At 37.4% G+C, this 22,174-nt stretch overlaps 1 protein-coding gene across 2 annotated transcripts in view; it reads right to left on the bottom strand.

Annotated features, from left to right (window-relative positions):
* LOC137298069 (homeobox protein Hox-B4-like) overlaps nucleotides 1–17,177 on the bottom strand; it is a 43,933-nt gene extending 26,756 nt beyond the window's left edge. Inside the window, exon 1 of one of the 2 annotated variants that reach the window (XM_067830121.1) lies at nucleotides 17,015–17,177. The gene's annotated coding sequence lies outside the window, so the exon portion shown is untranslated. Of the gene's footprint in view, nucleotides 1–5,020; nucleotides 5,062–17,014 lie in introns of those variants that run through there. The other variant, XM_067830122.1, reaches the window with a different exon arrangement.
* Nucleotides 17,178–22,174: the final 4,997 nt, after the last annotated feature.

The following is a 22,174-nucleotide window of genomic DNA, read 5'->3' as shown; positions in this document are numbered from 1 at the left end:
AACGCCTTCCCAGGAGATTTAGATATAGAACGCTATTTCATTAACTGTTTGAGTTTATGGAAAAAGCAAATTTTCCATTTTTCCCATATGAATATAATAAACTGATAGCGAGCATTCTAAATGTACATATTCATGCGACACTTGATTGATAGGGCGAATAAACATTTGTTTACAAACGGTCTCAGTATTGAACCAGTTTTATGCATTGTTAATATGCATCATCTTTGGACAACCATCTTAACATCTCGAACTGAATCTACTTTCAACTCTAAACAGTAACCTCACCAAACTACCCGCAACCTGAACGGTAACCTCAACAAACCAAATAGCATATAATCTTGCGATCTTTGCTCAGCTCGAGTTGTGTTTAGCACTGCGAATGGGAAAAGCTGATTTGGTGGTTTAGCGTTCGTGGTATGATAGAATTTATTAAGCTATATCGTGCCTTTCAACATAATCCCAATCTCTTAAAAATATGTTATATATAATTTACAAGTCACTCACACGTGCTTATAGTAAGGACATCATCACAGACACAGTTTCACCTGTCTTGATATCCTATAATTGATATCAGCAATCATACATGCTTCACTTGAACATATCGTTTTTAATGCCAGGTGTTTTTGTCGGTAATTAATATGCAGTTTAGATATTTGTACCAAACAGCTGGTATTCTCCACGTTTGAATACCTGGTGCTAAAAGCGGATTAACAAACAGAAACACAAACCTTACGCAAATAAAGAATCATCGTAATGCCTTGTATTGTCCTCCGTTATGTGTTCAGATCGTTGAGAACCGTCAAGGGAATAATTGTTTGATTCTTCAGCTTATCATGCATGGCTTCGTCCAGAATGTTTTTATTTCGCCTCCCATGTCGTAAATCTTGGTCTCTGTATAAACCAATTAGTGAATAGTCCATAAGGGTGAATCAACGATTGCCTGTGATTTACAACCGGAGTCATGGAGTATCACAGAATATCACACAGTATCGCAGATTGCGTTTCTGTGATACCATCAGTCACGTGGTGTCTTTAACACCGATAGTTACTAAGTATGTTTACATGTTGGTGTTGTCTGTTTCAAATGTGTCAATAATGAGGTGCCGATTGCGTGCGAATCGTGGCGGGTGTTGATAACAAGGCCGGTGCTGGGGTGGGGTGGGGGACTGAGAAGGGAGGACGGAGGGGGCAGAAGACCAGTTATGCCACCAAGGGCTTCGTAACGACCACAGGTCATATTTGTCTTAGCCAGTGTGTCAGAAAAGCCATTTCAATTTCATACCGGTCAAGGCCAGGCTGTTAAAATTGAGTCGATTGGGTGTCCCCAGGGAAGCTGCTGTATGCTTTGAAGGGTCAGAGGGCAGATGTGATGACCAGTAATTTTCACGTGGAGCAACTGCCACGATGTAGAAGAGAAGCACGCAGTGTCACGTCAATGTAGACATATTGTAAGGCCTCATGGCCATTTTCTTACATCGTTTTATTTTTCCAGATAATACGTTTTATCTCACTATCTTGCCCACGGATCCTGTGATTGTATTTATGTCTTTGCATGGAGCAATTGAACGATGTAGTGGAGACGCATGCAATGTCGCTTCAATATATAGACATATTGTAAGGCTTCATGTCGATTGCAAACGATTTTCTTACATCGTTATATTTTTCCAAATACTACGTTTTATCTCACTATCTTGCCCACGGATTCTGTGATTGTATTTGTGTCCTTGCGTGGGCCAGGGCAACTGAACGATGTAGTGGGAACGCATGTAATATCACTTCAATATAGACATATTGTAAGGCCTCATGACGATTACATAAACGATTGTGTTACATTTTGTTTAAAATAAGACGATAATCCCCATGACCTTGCTCAAACGTTCTGTGATTGTTTCCTGGTTGTTATAGTCGACGGAAACTTACACTGGTCGTATTAGGCGAGCTGATAGATCCGATGGTCAAGCTCAGTGAATACTTACGTGTCATAGTACCCCGATTACGTGGACGATTGACCACTATATCGATCACTGGGCTGTCTAACCCAAACTTGATTATTTTCAGGTCCACGTCATGAAGTTGGAATATAGCGAAACAAACTTTTGACATATATGAACTTTTTTTCGTTTCTGCACGTTACTCGATTTCGCGTCAAATGGGGATTCAATAATGTTTTGGAAGATTGGGTGGAAATTAGGATATGTTCATGCCCGAAAGAAACTACATCCGGGTAGTTGAAGAACGTCAAGTATACTTTATAGCCCTTTTCAACCTTTGAGACAAGTGCCTGCCCATGTGAAAGATATAATGTTTTCAGGATAGTGTGATACCACGCCAACAATTCGAAAAGTTGTGCTTGTGTTAATATCTGTGTGGGCATGTTATGCAATTATGGATTCAACGAGCTTTTGAAATTCTTTAGATTATGTAGATGTTTTGGATTCTCTTAATAGCAGTTTCGTTGATATTCTGTTGTCGTGATCTGTTTCAAATCACCACCAGTGTTTAAGGATGTATGTATTTATCTTTGCTGATGGACAACGTGATAAATGTGTTATTGATGTCGAAGTCCATTTCTCAAGCCATTATCATATGGGGTTTTTTTGGAGTAAGAAGATTATACATAATATGTTCTAAAAAGTTTCACCATCGGTGTGTTAAAATGTTTTTCTTTATGGAGGTTAAACAAATCTGATAACAAATGAAAGCTTCCCAGCAGGGATATCAACTTTGCGTTTTGAAGAAAAACACGGGTAGAAAAATCTCCACTCATCATTCACATCGTTACCAAATTTCGCCATGGACCCGAAACAATTCAACAATAAAAGTACATCATACTCAACTTGGTTGAATGGCGGCACATGAAGGGTTGAAGTACACTCCTCATCGCGTAATTGAAATGCAATTGACGCCCATCAATTTTAAGACCAGAGATCTCTCTCTAAGAGCAGAATCTGATATAAAGCGCATCACTAGCGACATTGACAATACCCAGCCTACACGCTCTGTATGGCAACATTCAAATCAAAGTGAAATTGACTGAAATTGGAAACCCTAAACAAACCATGATGAAGCGGACACGTGCATTTATTGATGAGACTCAATGAGAGTGTGTTGTCATTCTGATATTGATGTGCTATATACAACATAAATAACATTAAATCAAAACATGTAAATATCAAAAGTGGCGTGTACATTTGCATTTCTGAAAATGATCGTTATAACATATTATAATTAATGTTCCTCCCAAAAACAGTTAAGACTTTCCTTTCACAAGTTCATATGTTTTCCACAACTATCGATTTCGTTGAACAAGTAAGCATATATAACATAACACCTCGGTCGCATGTGTTAATTAGGTGGGTGGTCCTTCCTAATAGAAAGTAGCTTTGTTTAGTTTTGACTTTTCTTTTCTTTTTGTTTTAAAAAACACAAAAAAGCATTTGTGTATTCTTGTGTACACACCTTCCTTGTGTATTTCCAATATATTCTCATGTGTATGACATAGCGCCCTCTATAATCAAACAACAACAAACTTTTTGAATGGGAGAGTAATTACAACTGACAAATACAAGATACTCAAGACATTCTAATCACCTGATCTGCAAAGAACTTAACCTTGTCAATTACACAAGATACGCACGAGCAGAAATAAGGTCGGACACGTTGTCACCCTCTGCTACTAGAGCAACCCCCCCCCCCCCTCCCGATACAGAACCATGATAACCATACAAAAACATTTTTAGACACATTTTATTCGGTTTTACCATCTCACATATTTCCTAAACGTTTTTTTCACATCTATTGTTAAATTGTGTGAAGCTCGGCCGTCGGCATTTGCATTCCCATATATGTCTGGAAATATCAATCATTGTGCTGTCCTTAAACGTAAGCAAACGGTCTTAAAAATAAAGGGAATGTTCGACGTGTACATTTCAAATACAAATTTGGCGAAATGACTGAATATATTGTAACATTATCTTTTCGATATGAAGTACACTGGTTACGTGTCATCTGTCAGCACAAGGTAAAAGCGTATCTTAAACATTCTTGACCAAAGTTAAGATCAGTTATTGTAATCGGGGATATGAATATACATATGATATGCCACAACTGTTGTTGGTAGTAAAATAGATATTTACCCAATGTAATTCATACTTATGTACAACCTGTTTATTGAATATTTTGATTTTTCGGTTTCAATGATTAAAGATCATATATATATATATATATATATTAAGGCAAGACATAACTAATTCTTTGATTGTTATATTATAATCAGTCTGTGGTTTGAAGAAATTTCACTGAATATGCTTTTTAATTATGTATTTAACTGATAACGCTCAATACTGTTTGGGAATAATTCACAAACTAAGAGATGTTATTTAGGTTTATTCATCCCAATATTTAAAACAAAAATAAAACAATATTTCATTGCAACAAAAGTTTCGAAAAAGAGAATATTAAATACTTTGTAGTCGAATCATTACGTATAACACTGAAGACATCCGCTTTTGAAATACATATCATATAATAACGGAGATGGACAATACGTTTTAATGAGAGCAAAAAAGCCGTGCGCGCATCTTGGTATATTTTTCTACATGAATATGAATGCCTTTTGTTAAAGTAACATCTTTTGTAAAGATTTGAAGGCAACACATGCACGTGTAAAAATCGGATTTCAATTTCAGTTTAAAATCTATTCCAGTGTTACCTGCGATCGAAAACGTGAACACAACTTATATTGGTTTTACCTTTTTATACGTCACAAAACTCATTATTTACCGCAAGCAATAAACGAGATATTGATTCTTCTTTAATTTAATTATTTAGAACAGGTGATGACAATCGTCTATGTAATTTATGAGGTTATAGATGAACGGATTGTATCTTTAAAAAAACGACACATTGGTACTGTATTATCTTGATCGATATGTGATTTATCTAAAACGAATGGTCCACTATGTGATAACTGACACCACGCTTATGAAACAGACATGCTATTTACAGGAAATGTACTTACTTCTTTCTCGCAGCTGTGAAATCGACAAGGAAGACAAATACGTGCTGCTGAACTTGCCGAGTAAGAAATAGACTCTCTCTTCTTTCAAAACGAGGCCCAAAGGAAGTCATATATAAACTGGTGTTGTGGGAGATTGGAAAAACAATAAATATTGTCATTTTGAAAAAGAAACGTGTACATAGCAAGACAAGGGATACTTAACGTGTTGAAAAACACGCAGCACAGTTAAATACATTTACTTGCCAAGCACGTACTTTGATATTCTTTTCATGATGTAACCTAACTTCTGTAATATCTTTTTCATTATGGTGTAATGTATTATATATTTCTTTGCAAAGAGTTGTACTTTCGTTTTATCTTTATCTTGTTTTTAGAATGACAGATAAACAGATAACATTTTGTACAGTAACATCTTACATACAGGCTGTTGCTATTCGCCACTGAATGTGAGTATATGATATAGAGATAATTAATTTCGATAATACCTTCGTTTATCCGAGAAACGTAATGCGGAATCATCGAGAAAAGTAATAAATCTAATATTTTGCGGTTGATTAGGAACGATCTTACATTACAGACTCGTCAGTGGGGCTTCCGGAATGCGGGCGTATTTGACAGAAACATGTGATGACTCTCTCTCACTAATATACCACATGATAACTTCATATGGTGGAACATCTTAAATACTACTGATAATGAAACTAGCATAAAATATGAATATTGTTAAAACGACACCGAAGGATGATATTTGAATGAGTCTAAATGTTAATGTGTTTAAACGTGACAAAATTACTAAAACCACGGAATATTATCAAGTTAATAACACAAACCAGTGATCATGTTTTCCGGTCGCCGCGAGTATGAAAAAAATAATCTTAACTCATTATAAATGTCTAAGACGTAATATCCTTTTCAGTCAGTTTATCTTAATTTAAATGGCGAAATTGTGTTTTCGTAATAATGGGGGTATGAATAGGGCATTGCTTTCAAGGTTTCGCTTCTAAAATGCCTTCTTTGGTTTAGCTATGCTGCATTTCGCTGTTGACGGGATAAAATGTGGTTGTTTCGCCGCGTTTCGTTTTCGGGAAAACAGCCTAAACAGCCTAGGCTAACAGTAGTGAGATTTATTGCAAGCGTGTTAAATTGATAGGACATTTCTATTACCTCAGGGCTCCTGAAACCTAGGAGTTTGGAGCCGAGCGGTAAGGGATAGACATATAGGTTACTGTTAGCCTATTTCTTAAGAATGTCGAGATGTCTACCGTAAATCTGCCTAAAGGAGGATTCCTGTAATTCTGGGGACGCTTATTCAACCAGTCGAGTGTCGTTAGCACTGGGGCATAAAATGTACAAATGTACATGTCTGGTTGGGGCAAATGTTTAGTTTGATAGAACGAAGGTTGAAATACGACAAGGGAGTGACAGAAGAATGTACAGGAGACACAGTCTGTCTGCGTATCCATTCTTGACATCCCATATCATTCACTCCCCCTCCCCCCACTGCCCTCTGCTCTTCCCCATCTCGGACAAGAAGAAGATACAACCCCGTCTGGATTTTTGTCCAGTTGGAGCCCACCTGTGGGGCAAAAGATTTACAAGGGCGAGCGCTTCTCTGCTACATGTCATATCCATGCTGTCTGTTTGTACACGTGTTCTCTTTTGACCCGTTACACCGTTACAGCTAATAGAACCTTTATACATCTGCAACGTCAGGCGCCCCCTCTAAGGCGCAAGCAACCAGCCGTTACCTAGACATGTTTTTGGAATGGAATACTATCATCGCAAAAACAATGAGCGCTCAAGCCTCTGCGGTTATTAGCCCGGGTGATATATTAACGAAGCTGTGTTACTTATAACGGCCGCGGGGAGGCTGTGAGCTATCATGTTATTTCTCGCTTTGTACCAATGTTATTATTTACGTTCTTATTTCTCTTTGTGTATTTTTAGGACTCTTGGGAAAATAAACAGAGATTCTCTATTAGAGCAAAAGTAACGACGAAACCAGAACTCTCCCTTCCACGCTCTGTGATTTTGTAAAACGAATACTTTGAATAGGAAGGCACATGTTGTATGCGACTGTGGAATTGATCTATGGATTTTTTGCAACGAGCGATTATTTTTTAATTGCTTTAAACATATACATGTAGGGATATGTACAAGTCGTAACCTAATGGAGGTTCGTGATATGTCGTCAGCCCATCTGTGTTGAAGGCATACAGTTCTATTTGGTTGATATAAACAATTAATCTGAAGGCACACCTGGCTAAAGGGACCACGTGGAATGTGCATGAAGATGTGTATTTCATGTCTATTTCACTCAGTTGAATGATTCGAAACGAAAATGTGATTATAAAGAAGGTTTGTTTTTTTTCTCATTGCTTTTGTTCCATTGGATTAATACATGCATGGTGAGTGATTATGGTTAAGCCTGCTTTGTCACAGGGCATAAAAGATAAACGTAAGATGTGCATTTTACACAGATGTACATTTCACTCAGACGTACATTTCATATGTACATTACAAGTAACCGATAATTATCTGCATGACTTTACAGGTCACCGATAATTATCTGCAGCTGTCATGATCTATGTGATTTCTGATATGTGTTGTCAATTATCCTTGACTGTATCTTGTGGATTTTTGTCAATTCCGTGTGCATAGTTGTTGCTCACAAAGCTGATATTGCAACAGTTTAAATCTGTGATTATGAATTATTTGAACAGTTTTCATTGTTGACAAATACCCAGTTGTACTCATATGTCACTTCAAACAATGAACCAGCTGACTTTCTCCCACACAAAGCCTTCCAAGAATGTCAAAATTCGTAAAGAAATTTCTCTAAACAAACAGGTTTATTTCATTTGACCTGTGATAAAACCATCACATTAAACTGTTCAGCAAGATCGGTTACACCCGAAAATTGGATTTGACCAGAAAATTCCAAACATCATCAAGACTTTACTAGTGAAAAGCCGCTAGCATAAAAAAAGTCTCTGTGTAATAAACAAGAACTTGTCATCCATTAAGTTGTATATTTCATTTTAAGACAACACAACTTCGACAACCATGACAATCAATAACACCATGGCATCATTGACAATATGAAATCAACATTCTTGTTCATCAGTGTATATTTCATACAAGTAAGAAACCCTACGAAAATATAAATAAGATTTTGTAATTATTTCAACTTTCTTCTGGATTTCAACAGAAGGTTTGTGAAGTGTATGTATCCATTCGGTTGTTTCATTGTCGTGTAATTCAAGAACACCAGCTTGTGTACTGAAATGCGTGATCTTTGCTCATTTTCACAGACTCGCTCCGTCATATCAATAACTAATCTCATTAATGAATACGTTTATGCCTATTTAAGGAACATTTGTCAATAAAATCTTACCCTTCTCCGATATTTGTACTAAAGCGCTGGAGCGTGAATGAGAACCACCTTCATGTTATGGCTAGTCGGCGCAACCCAACACAGGGCACTACAGACTCGGAGGCAGGAACAAAACCGAATCTCGCCTGGGACCTTCAAACAGTTCTATTGAGAATTTAAGCATTGTTTATCACGTTAGAACCGGGAAATGTATTACACGTTTGGGACCATTTGGTCTATTGGTTTCATTCATGGCATGTCGCCATGAAAAATGGCGATATGCGGGAGGCCGTTCATGCCTACCGATTTTTGTCTTAAACCCCATAATAAAATTTAAGAAATCGGATTGATCTAATGAGTGTCTGGACATTAGAGAAACGGGACAGTGGTCATCATTTGATACTGACCACTCTCACAGCTGCTATCTACAATTGTAAAGTTTCCATTCTTTCTTTATTCATGATAGTTTTCAGACACACAAATAAACCAGCTTAATAACTCTCGGTTCTTTAGATTGTCTGATTTAATCGGGGCTGCGGAGTTGCAATTAGTCTGATGCTAATAAAAGAACAACTATTTCCAATTCAAATGAGGGCTATTTCGCCATTGTTACAAGGGTCAAAGTCGATGTGAAATCAAGTTAGATTTTAACGGATGAACATAGGCCACCTTCCCCCCAGTGTCTGGTGTGTGTTATACGTCGTATGGTTTTGAACGTGTCAGTTGTTTTGTATCACGAGAAAGAACAACGGATATACTAGTATACCCTGACTAATAATATATTTTGCCAAATGATACAGATATTTTGTATATGATAATATGCTTTGCCACATTATACAGATATTTTATAATAATTTGTCAATGCATCATGTTTTGTATTAAAATACTAATAATGTTATTGTGATCATTTTTTCAAAATATAACAATCAGGACCTCCATTAACATACAAGCTAGTTGAAACATTTGTAGAGCGTTTGTGCAAGTGCGTCTGCGATGCGTGTGCGTGTCGAAGGATACTGGAAGAGTCGTTAACTATGACTGGTACCGAGTACCAATACACTTCCTGCCAAACAGTTTAGCCTCTCTTAGAACATTCACTATCAGTTATATATATGGATACATCGAAGACTGATTTTCCTCAACTTTGGGGAAAAAGCTGCAAACCTTCTGCATATGAATTGTACGGGGAGCATACATAAAATTGCTGAAACACAGGTGCAAATATCGTGCATGTGAACAGCCGCGTCTGGGCGTAATGTTTTGTTAACAATTCGCCAGTTTTCACGGATTTTTATCACTTACCGAATGACAATAATCTGTACGTTCCGAATTTGTTTCACAATATATCAGTGCATATGTTAACGATACCTTTAAACAGTATGGACTATTTTGCAAAATTTTGTAACAGTTGCCTGAACGAAGTTGCTATGTTTACACTAGTCTAAACTTTCGAAAGGAGGTATATATTCCAAGTACCAAATATATATATTCTAATCTGAGATTACCTACCACCCTTTCTTAGAATGAATACGGAAAATGCTCACATATTCACGTGTTCCGGTGTAAACAACAAACATTGCGATAAAAAACAAAACTTCATCCTAGACATCATCAGTGCGTATCTATGACACATTAAACAAAATTATTATGAACATTTCAACAACTAGTTTTTGACAAGATCGTCAACACTGGTTAACATGACATAGTAACGTAGACACTGCCATTAACAGTTGACGAAATAGGCAACCCCGGCTACGAAGAAGGATGACTTACGTCTCAAATATCGTCTTCATCAATGTCACCTAATCTTCCTGTTATAATTGATACTCCAGACTGTCACATGTTCTCATTCCTGTGGTCCCCGTGTGTGTTATCAGCCAATCTCTCAGCGAATCCATGTCACATCTACTTGCAATATTAGAACTACTTGAAGCAATTTGCTGACTATCGCTGGCCTGTAAATCAATTCCGACTATCGCCTTTTCACAATACAAGCCTAATCGACGCATATGACACATTGTACCCTCTTTGCTAAATTCGTCTGACCGCCTCTCTACTTACATCCCAGGGGCACAAACTCGTGCCATATTGATAACACAAGACTCCCGTTCTTCCCGCTTAATCTTCACACGTTGTAAACCGATCATTGTCTATATGAAATAGACACATGTTAATTTCAATTAGTGGTTGTCTTTGTGTCATTAATTGCAAATTAGTGATGACATTTCGAGTGATTGTTTTATGTGTACAATCCGGATTGTTAGGTACATGAGGTGCTTATTGCCTATTGTTGCGAGTTAATCATGTATTTCTGGGTTCGTCGATTGCATGTTCATTAGGTCTATAGTATGTAGATTTCACTAGAGATGATTTATGACTATGTGGCAGTTTATTTGCTATAGAATCCCGGCTACCCATGAGTGTGTGGCGTATTGTAGGTGTTACCGAGGTTGTAAAACCACCCATCTGTGAAATTGACACTAATAAATAACTAACGCGATAGACTGTGCGATGACTTGGTTTTCGAGGCGTTTATAAAGTTGAAATAGCATGCTAACTGGCTATAAATACTCGTGCCATGTGAAGAGGCAATTTGTTCGCTTTAATTGTTAAAATATGGTCCTTTCTGAAAAATAAAATGTCTCGAAAACTGTGGAAGAAGAAATGCTATGCCACATGCGGAGATACAGACCACTAGAAACCATCTCATTTTACCTTCCTTTTTAACATAGGGTAACAAATTAACAATAAAATACCTTTTTTCAGCATTTATAACCATCCTTAAATTGCAGTGCCTGATGACACTATAATGAAGCCTTAACGTCCTCGTTATAACAAGCTTTTCTCTTGTGTGACGTGAAACAAACTTATCCCTCTGGTAAGGATTATGTGTTCACCTCTTAATCAGTTATCATACCGTGTTGTCAGAAAGTAATGAAATAAGTGCTATTCAGTTTTAATACGAATAGTTAAGCTTTTCGACCATTGCTGGTGTTATGTATATGCTACGGGCGTAATTTCGGTTTTCTGCCATTCCGTTGCCATTCCAACGAATATATGCTCCCATGCAGGTTGTGAGTGTTTGGTATATTATATACAGCAATAAAGATTTAGTCGCTGTACATGGAAACCTGATCTGATTATTCAGTAGCAATATTCAGGATGGGTCAAACCACAAAATAATTCCCCGGAAATTCTACCCATTACAATAGTAAATAGTTCCCCATCATCAGCAACTTCAAAGATGTGTATCATATTTATAAATGTTAAGGGTTACATCAAAGTTGCAACAGCGCTGCGGGGGGCTTTTGATTACTTTAAATCGCTGCACACATTGAACGTGTATATTGAAAATTCAGGCGGCAAAATATATCTCACATTGCTTGCGATCCTAAGCTATCGATGCTTAAAAATGACAAATAATGTTTTAAATCATCACAATGATTATATTTATGGTAATGGGTTCAGCGATTTTACCATTGCAGTGTCAACAGACAGTCATCCTAACAAGACGCATGATATCAACAACTTGTAGTTAGCTGAACTAACAAAATCCGCGTCAGCTGCATCTTATCGTCAGTTGAGAATCAAATCCAGCAATGTCAATTATTGAATTAAATTTGAGAATCTCAGACTAATTTTCAGCTACGGCATCCGCCACTGGCAATTCACGGGTCAAACCAAGTGACGTGTTTTTATGGAAGGTCAAATGGATTTCGCCGTTCGTTATCACGGCAACGAAATTTACGCGAGTAGAGGGACATAAAAGCATGCATTGACCACTTCAACAGTCCAAGGCTGGGTCTTTGACTCCAAGTGTCAGTGTAGCTCGCAGTAGCCACCGAAGACTTTGTGAGTGCTAGTGAAGAGGGCTCTCTAGCGGGATTAAGGCGAGCTTTTATAGGCTTAATATTAAAGGATTCTCTCTTTGGGATGGCTTAAATCAAGATAAAAACTAACACCGCTCTGGAGAAACGAATAAAACTCGCCCACTACTAAGGAGACACGTGGTCGCGAAAGTATTGTATTTGACGGAAATGTACAATGCTGTACTCTCAAGGCAAGTTCATATTACGCGTTGTTTATTTTATTTTAAAGAACTGAATATTAGTGTCACGTACGCGTGTTGATTTCACAGGAGTAGTCTGTAATATGTTGATTAATGCATAACTCTGTCAATAAGCTGTTTATCACATGAAATTTGACCCTGTCTCTCCTATTCATATGAATGTGTTTTTTTTCGATGTGGTTTTGAAAATTAAAAATAAAACTGAATCAATGCACCATGTACATGCCCTACCACGTGGATTTGTTATCAATGTTTGTTTCTAAAAATAACAACGCTCAGACAAAAGATACTCTGTAAACATTTGTTTTACATAAAACTAAAGCAGTGGAGTCACATACTCGCGCGCAACATATATTATACAACTCTGCGTTATTTTTCCTGTCCGACCGCTAAGTAAGTATTGTCAACACCAATAAACAATGCAACATGTACTGCCCACCCCCGCCGCTTATACGGAGGGTGAACTACTAGAAGTCTTTCACCCAACTACAAAGATAAATGTGCTTCCTTAAGAGATGCATTAACCTCCATTACAAAGACAAATCAATCAAACGCAGTCATAATTTCACACTCGAGTAATGCAAGAATACCCAATAGACAAATAGCTTCGATAGAAGAAAGTAGATAAAGGTTTAGAAGAAAAACAAACAACTATTCTTTTTCTGACATATCGGGTGCCTGATGTATTCTTTCAGGGGCAATTTGTTTTGTTGTGATGAATCGTCTATATCATAGTTTCAGCTCTTGCAGTCTTTCCACGTGCGCTTATTTCATTTCCCATATTTTCTCATTGCCGAGGAAATAACGCATATTACGATGCATGCAAATAATCGAGTTGTGTTGTTTCGAGTGTAATTTATTGCCTTGTTTACTGTCTCATAATTCTAATGTTTAAGGCCATTTTGACATTTTTTGTGTACAATTTTATAACAGATTGTTGAGAATTGGGAATGAAAAGAAGACGAACGGTGCACAAAAGTAGACATGTAGAATGTTTTTGTTGTGTATATATTTTATGATATGGTGGATTTCACGGGAACATTTCGAAATGTGTGTATTGTTAACAAAACGAAAGGAACTGCATCATATTTCGTGATATTGTGTTCACGTTCCTCGATTTATTTTGCTCCCAACCGTATCCAAATCTACATGGATGTTTACAAAGAAGTCTATATCAATGAACGACACAAACAGTACCAGAAATAGGCATCCTTGGCGTTCAATGTTATAGGAAACAATATTATCATTATCCTTTTCAGAATTAACAAGAACGATAAATAACATGACACCATATCTCAAGATATTACTTATAACGATATATCAATAAATAGTACAATATATCGACAAACGTACGATGCAGTGTGATGTGTTTTTAGTGGAGGTAGAAACGTACCAGTGAATACCAGTACTCATGATCACTGTCCCTGCCGACAATAACGCCCTCTTTGAAGTCTAGGTCAGCAACGTGAGTTCCTTTATCATTTGTACCTGAGCTAAAGAAATTGTAGATAAATAGATAATCAACCTCCCCTGAAAAGCAACAGCAATGTTTACATGTTTCCATTTCAATAATCGATGCTTCTTCATTCCTATTTTCCAAAATACTTGGAAATATATTTTAATGATCAATCCCACACGGTGACGAGCGATTATATAATAATCCAACCATATATAATATTTACATGTTAATCCTGTCTTGGGCCGCCTCATCAATAGTACAATTCGCTGACTGTATGAATATTTGATTGAAATATCCGTGGTTTCTTCTGCATATGGTAAAACATCCCCAACATGGCGGTCAAAGTGCGGCGGCAGATATTTCTTTCACCAATGATCCAAATGCCCTGTAGTTAATTCGGGAACTGATTAAGCAATTGCAAACGCCGGAATTAAAACCCGAAAAAGAAAATAATTTATAGCCTGGCGCGCATGCTGCCCGCTGATAGGGACTAACGAAGGAAATCTTCCCCCGAATATTTACGATAGGGACACGACTTCCCCCGATTTTCGTTGATTTAAGGAAAATTGACGTTCATAAATTCTGCTAGGGACATAAAACTGTCAGGGAATACGGTCGGATACATGATTGTCTCTATAAAATAAACATTAGAGCTGTTCTTTCATTGGCGAACGAGCAACTATTGTGAGTTGTTCCTATTTCGGAGTCGGGAAAAGAGAGAATATTCTTTTTATTATGTTTTGACACCAAGTTATCGATATTGCCTCTGTGAGGAAGAAATTTGATATATTTTTCCAGTGAGCATCCATTCTCATGATATTGGATGAATTATTTGAAGGGGATATTGAAATCGATGGGATGTCAGTGAAATCGACATAAAAATCTTCTAAAACAATTCTGGTAATCACGTGTTTTACGGAGTCAAATTGACTGGCCTCTTAACGATGTTGCCGGCATAATATGCCAGTACAATTGGACATAAATATCTCAGAGATTAAGTGATGTTAAATTTAATTGGTATCTTGATTACAAGACAAGTTACGGCAGAATTGTCAGGTTTGATTATGCATGCACTGAAATTAACAACGGAACAAGAAATCGTTTGATAACTGGAGCATGGTGAAAATGACATACACACGTTATGTTAAACGCATGTCTGAGCAGTGCACTTGGATCGTTACAACTAACGCAATAAATTATTATAACTCTGTGTTCAAGAATTACCATCAAAAACAGGTCAATGAATCGGGATGACTACACAGCATTGTTTACCGATATGGGTTATATCATTAATTCATAGATGCTTTCAAACTCAACCGTATTTGAACAAGCAATATACATGAGCAGCTCTGTGTCGATTTCAAGTTTGAGTGACAGCTAGTTCATTCATTACCTTCAACTATTCAAGTGCATTACAATGGTAAAGGCAATAAGGCAAGGTCGGTGAAAAGACTGCTTATTTGTAGGATAATTCGAAAATGTCAGAATAAAACTAGACTTCATGTGATTTCTGAAGTGGACACGTTAGCACTGACGAGACTGGTATGAACAAGGCTCCAATAGCGGCTCTGTCGGAAAGGAATATTCATTTTCCGATTCCATGGAATCTTGCGGACAACCATCCCTAGTGTAATATAGGTCTCTTGATTCATCGGAATCACAGAATTTACGGGTTCCTGGTAATTCTCTCATATGCTGCTTTACCATAACGGTACATAGAACGATGACGTAGACTGAATGGTCGTTTACATTGATTTCCTTGTACATGTGTATTTCAAGGTGCGTTGAAATGAACACCTCAAGTCGGTGTGGGATTATATAAATTTCATAGTAATCTACCGAAGTCTGTGTAACGTACACGGGACGGTATAAATAGATGTACAAGGGGTATATACATGCACACAAATCTTCTTCAGTTACTTTCTCATTTCGTACACACCGGTTAGCGCTCAGTATGCTGGGTTATAGAATTCGTGTTAAGGTTTACATATTCAATTCCCGACTCATAAATCATGTACCAAATGCTTACTTTAGCTTAAATATGTAATATGGAATAAAAGTCCAACAAACACATAAGCAGTTAGACAGATATTCTGGTTTGTCCATTCGCAGCATTGGGAGACTCAACGCGTGTAGGTAAAAACTACATTCTTACATTACAGTGAGAATAGTAACAACAGTAACAACAGTAACAACAAAAGAGTAAATATTCCAATATGCGCAAAGAAATCGACATATATCTAATAAAGCGTAGTACACACAATCAACCGATCATCAAATGTACCTAAATTTCAATGAAATAAACAAACATCATGAACATGAACATGAATCAGCTGATTATCGATAGTGGCCGAAACATAGCGCTATGGTCAGTTATTGTGTATTAAATCTTTTTTTTAAATATTTAGGTTCCTGCTGGCGGTTAAGTCAATTCATGAAATGTCAATGTTGTGGGTCAGTGTTAGTTATAGATTGATTGACACCACGTTACCAACACCAACACGTTCCCGAAAACCTTGCGACAGATGGGGCAAATCTAAAGAAATACATTTTTCATATCAAGGCAAAATTCCTCGAACAATCCATATTCTTTCTGCTATCAGATTAAATCCAATTCTATTTTCATGAAAAATTCCCCTCCTGAGGGTTTATGTGTTTTTAATAGGCCCGAATTAAACAAAGCGACGGGATGGTCATAAACTTAATCTCCCCTCGACAATTTCATTTCAAACCGAGATTTTTCTTCCCCGTACCCGAGTGTCGCTAGCTTCTTTAACAAGAGCTGCGACAATTAGTTCTCCCTTTAAACACGTTGCATTATTGGAGTAATAATTGGCAAATTGCACACGAGAAATAAAACGACGCAGGATGATCGTATGAAAAAAAATGTCACCGAAATTAACACACCATAAAATCTTTCCCTCTCGTTAAAAAGATTTACAATATTTATGAGAACCAAGGCTTGTGACCACTCGCATCGAAAACATCACGGCCATCTCACACCACTGTCCACTTCCACCTCCCGGTCAGTCAGTGGTCAGTAGTAGCGCTAACGGATGTTCACAAAACCATAAAAGATCATTAACTTACCAGTTCAGTAGTAAATCTTCGCCTATCACGGTTCTCAGCGGAATGAAAACTCACTGGGCTATACCCTCTGTTTCAGCCGTAAGGTTAAAAGGCCTCTCGCCCAATCGCGAGCCGACAGTCGCCAGCCGAAGTCGTGTAGCGCCCGAGGTCCTACGAGTGACTCGGCATAACTCGCGCTTCAAAAGTGTTATGTTTGCTCGTCGACCAATCCGAGCGGCAGCCCCGCATCTAACATACCTCGGACTCCGTTACGAAAGCCCGGGTACTGATGCTGTTTTGTGGGTTGCGTTAGATTCAACTTTGAAATAATATCAAGATCGGTACTCTGCGCTGAGTCTCAGATAGACATTATTCTTCTTCGTCAAATGATATCTTTATCAGATATCTTATGCTCCCATACGCACACGATTTGATTAATGTGTTTGTCTTGGTATATTTCTCCGTTGTATGATTCATGCGATGTGTAATTAAAGCAAAGTGGATGATTTTTCTTAAAATATTCCTCTAACTATCTCTCTTATCTCTTACGAGGAAAATATTGTTTGGCATAATAAAATTGAAAGATCATTTGTTGTAAACCGGGGTGATTCTTTAAAGATGTCTTGTGTTAATTAACATGGATGAAATCCCATCAATGATAACAATGTGTGTTTTAAGTATGATGGGGTTTAAAATTCAATCCAAGAATCTGTTTCATATTTTCGTTTGATTGTTATTGTATTTTTATGCATAATTAATATCTACTAATTGCACTGACTTTTGTCTCAAGGTCTGAAGGTGCAGCGAATGCAAGCTATAAAATGTACATAAACCGGTATTTGTTAGCGTGTACACTGTATTACGTTGTCGTCGGTAGAAAATGACTTAAGGGCATCCTAATTCACGTGGACGATTTTATCTCACATTACCGACTTCTTTGAGTGGTACATTACCGTGTGTAGAAACTCGTGCTCCTATTTTAAGGACGCTCAGGACACATAGGACACACAGTCTCATGTGTCAAAATCGCCCCCAACAATACAACGCACTTATGCTGATTTCAGGCTACCCTAACGCACTCGGGTAATCAAAAGCAAACGCACCACAAATAAGTAAGTGTTTTTATCTCAAACGACTTTGAAATGCTTGAAAAAAACACTCTGGACGTGCATGTGTATACATTTGACGTTTTGCTAGTAATATCGGACGCGTTTGATGTTCAAAACAGCGTATGTGTTGACAACTTTGCAGATGTAACCTGCAAAGTTTGCACAGAAAAAGAGTATGTTGATAGAACAGTTAAACTGAACGGGTTTATCCTGACAAAAAAAAAAAAAAAAAAATCAAATCGAAATACCTGATACCGCAGTAAATATAAGTCCTCTGTACTCTTGTTCCTCAAAGTTAACACCATTCACTTAACAACGGACATCACTGATAAATGCAAAATGCAGTTACAGTAAATACAGTTTGAATATGCGGCCAACACGATGCATAATTACAAGAGTGCTGAACGCTTGTCCGTGGAGATAAGTTGACCATATCATATTCATAAGTCAGCAAGTTCCCGCGAAAAAAGGGTACGTGGCCCCGATGACACCGGACATAGACACACGCAAAGCCACGTCAAGTGTTCGAGCGAACAAGCAAATTGCACAAATCAAAATAGAGAACTGCATCGGATATATGCTTTGTCGAGGACAGAATCAGATTTTGAAATCGACATGTGAAAAGAACTGTAATGTGAATGACTATTGATTGAAATCAACATCACAAACGATGAAACGTACTTGCGGGCATTGCCATCTCTGTGCCAGCTTGTGCCAACCTATCATGTAGTCGAACATATTGTACGATTCTGGGTATGTAAGCTTTGTTTTACGAATCAATAACAAAGAATGATGACAACAGGTGTTTCTGAAAAGGTGCGCGCATCCTGTCCCACCCGAGCCACGGGCCACATACATATGCCATGACAAATTAATTCTTTATTTAAAACGGAAACATATGGCACAATAAAAACAAGACTTTGCAAAAGGCATACCCGTTGTCTTGGATGTGTCACTGATAATGCGATTTTTTTTATAACGGAGCATTCTCAGAAACGTGCTGTCTTTCTCCCCACATTAAAATAATGCATCAAGTGTGTAACCCCATTCTCGGAGATTCGCTCATCAAACATCCCAACATGTTTTCTTTAAGTAGCTGTACAGCTGAAAACTCGTAATTCAAGTATTTGGGTACTATCAGGGTGCTTATGCGAGTAGCAATGTATGTACCCGTAAATCAAAATTACCCTGCACTTGATCTCAATGTTGTTATGTTAATTAAAGTTTTACATTAATTTCAATTCAATTTCTATGTTATAGTTTGATTTGAGTGTTACAAGTAATTGGAACGTAAATCTGCACCGCGTAGTGTGAGCAATAATATGGTAATGCCATATATTTCTTATGTTTTGATTAATCTTTAAAGACTCGTCACGTTTCTCTCCAGAAACACATCACGCTTTGTGAATTACGTCATCCCTGAAACGACTTAATCGTATTAAAGTCAACGGATTGAAAGTTTAGGGAAACAGTAATGCACCAAGCCATAGCATCCCCGACTTGAGTGACAGATATATGGTCTTATCTTATGCCTGAGGCCATCGACAAGCTATCGACAAATGAAGGAAACAACGAACACGCGACAAGACATCGACAAGTGAAATAAACAATCTCTCATTTCAGGCAGGTACGGTGACACACGAAGACACTAACACATATCTTGTTCATTGCAAGCGTGGATAACGAGAAAACGACATGTCATGTTCGTTTCCGGATTAGCATAACAAGGGTACGGATATACATACACCCGTAGGCTGGCGGAGTTGGTTGGTGCTTATTAATTGAAAACTGAACAATGTAAAGTTAATGAACACACGCATGAATGTCATATTAGCTAATGATTGAAATTGACAAAAGAGGTACGAATTTGATTGGCATTATCACTTTGTCAGTAATTGACATGAAATATATGTTTCGTATATTTGATTCTGATTTATGTATTTATCTTCATCTTTCTCGTTATATCACCGAAAAAAAGACCGACTTATTTTTGCTCTCCAGGAACATGATGATTATCGTCAGTAAGAATTTATTCGTGTGGATTTTAATTATGAGATTATTACAGTGTTATTATTGATATATCGTAGTGTAATGTTTGGTGGTAATTGTGGTAAGATGTATTTGATGGAGAGGTTTGTTCTTGGTTGTCACGGTAACCCTAATTATTTCAAGAAGTATTTTGTATTTGGGGGATGTCTGGCGTAAGTTAAATTGGATATCAGTACATCTTTTGTTTTTGTTGATCTGAAACCACGACCATATACTAAATATACAGATCTAATGCGCACATGTTTAAAACACAATAATCATCTTAACAATATTATTACTTATCTGGACCCTTCTGATTAGTTAGCCAATAACTTTACAAGCTACACGTGTATATAGAGTCCCATTCTTAAGCGTCTGTTTTTATTTTTCGTTTCACATGAAATGCTGTGTTGTTTAACGCAGTTTATAGTGAAATTCAAGAAACATGATGACATTCTGCAGTTACTAATTTCTGGGCCAGACAGTCCAGTGATTGACAATATCGGCATCGATCTGCACAAATGGGCTGCAGTCATATGCTTCAACCAGTCCTCGAGTCTGACAACCCGGTCACTGTATTCGTCTCTTGCGACAAGCATCCGATAAACATTATGATGCAACAAATAATTTGCTAAACCTTATGTTACAAGAACCATTTGACATATATTATGATACAAGAAGTATTTGATAAACCTTATGATGCAGCACCTATGTGATCAACATTTTGATACAACAAGTTTCTGATAAACCTTATAATGCAACACCCATTTGGTGCAACAAGCATTCGATAAACCTTATGACGCTACAAATATTTAATAGACGTAATATTTGATAAACCTTAGGATGAAACTCGCATTTGATAAACAATATAATGCAAACATATGTATCATTTACGATGTTATAAATAATGTGAAATATAATTCATAATGTGCTTCAAATGCTCTGGAGGCGTCAGTGTCTACGAAATGGAACATGGAAACCACCTTTCATCTCCTGGTCGAGTATATGAAAACAGTATATTCCTGACTGAAAATGCGCATAGATCCACACGTCAACTGGACACGAGCATTTTATTGTATTGAATTAACAATTTGTACATATCATTGGATTTTATTCATAAAAGGAAACGGATTTCTGGATAGACGAGTGATAATGTCTGTATTATTTGCAATCCCATTGATGCACTGTGGTAATTCCCTATTTTGTGGGTCAAGACACACCGTTATAGGAATCTTGATAGTTCTTGATTGTGTATCTTCGAACCGAGATCATTGCTAGGTGCTCATAGTTTTAATCACTGGATGTGGTCCAGCCTCTATTTTACTGAGGCCAAAGTCGTACAACTGAAGGGGTGGTGGGTTGGTCTTATTGTCAAAGCGGTCGCTCATCACGCCAAAGACCTATGTTCGATGCCCCACGCGGGTGTGATGTGTGAAGCCCATTTCTTGTGTAATGGGGATGTAAAACTAAGCTCACTCACTCGTACATCTGAAATGCCGCGACGATACACTGCAAACAATCGCATGTTGCATTGGCAAACTGCATTTGGGGGAAATTACAAAAACATTCACGATGCAAAAGGATTGTTGTATTGCAAACCAACATCAAAATCAATATTTTAAAGTGCTTGTGATCAAGGCAAGCAAAAATCTGTTATCATGAAAAAATGTGTTGTGAAAAATTCTATTCTGTTATTCACATGGCGCGTTTTGGCCGTCAGGGAACCTTTCTCATGTTGCTTGGAAACAAAAAGTGACTGCACAAAACACAACGTGTAGACACTGGTTAACAAAAACTCAAATCCAGAATTTTGAATGCTGACACACTGTTGACATTGTGTACAATAAATAACCATAATATCAAACAGTCAAGGCCGTCTTCAAATAAACGTTTTTCAAAGACAAGAAGTATAGCGTTTTATTGCACCGTAGTCGTGGTGTGCAAAGCAAATTACGTTGCAAATGTTAAAGCAACGTCGCACGTGGAAAACGGGAATGTAGACGACTTTGAGCTCTTTTTTAACGTTCTATTATCATGGCGATAG

This window comes from Haliotis asinina, chromosome 10 (genome assembly GCF_037392515.1).
Source record: "Haliotis asinina isolate JCU_RB_2024 chromosome 10, JCU_Hal_asi_v2, whole genome shotgun sequence".
Lineage (NCBI taxonomy): Eukaryota > Metazoa > Mollusca > Gastropoda > Lepetellida > Haliotidae > Haliotis > Haliotis asinina.
Note: the sequence above shows the minus strand (reverse complement) of the source record. Positions and strands in the feature narration are given on the sequence as shown.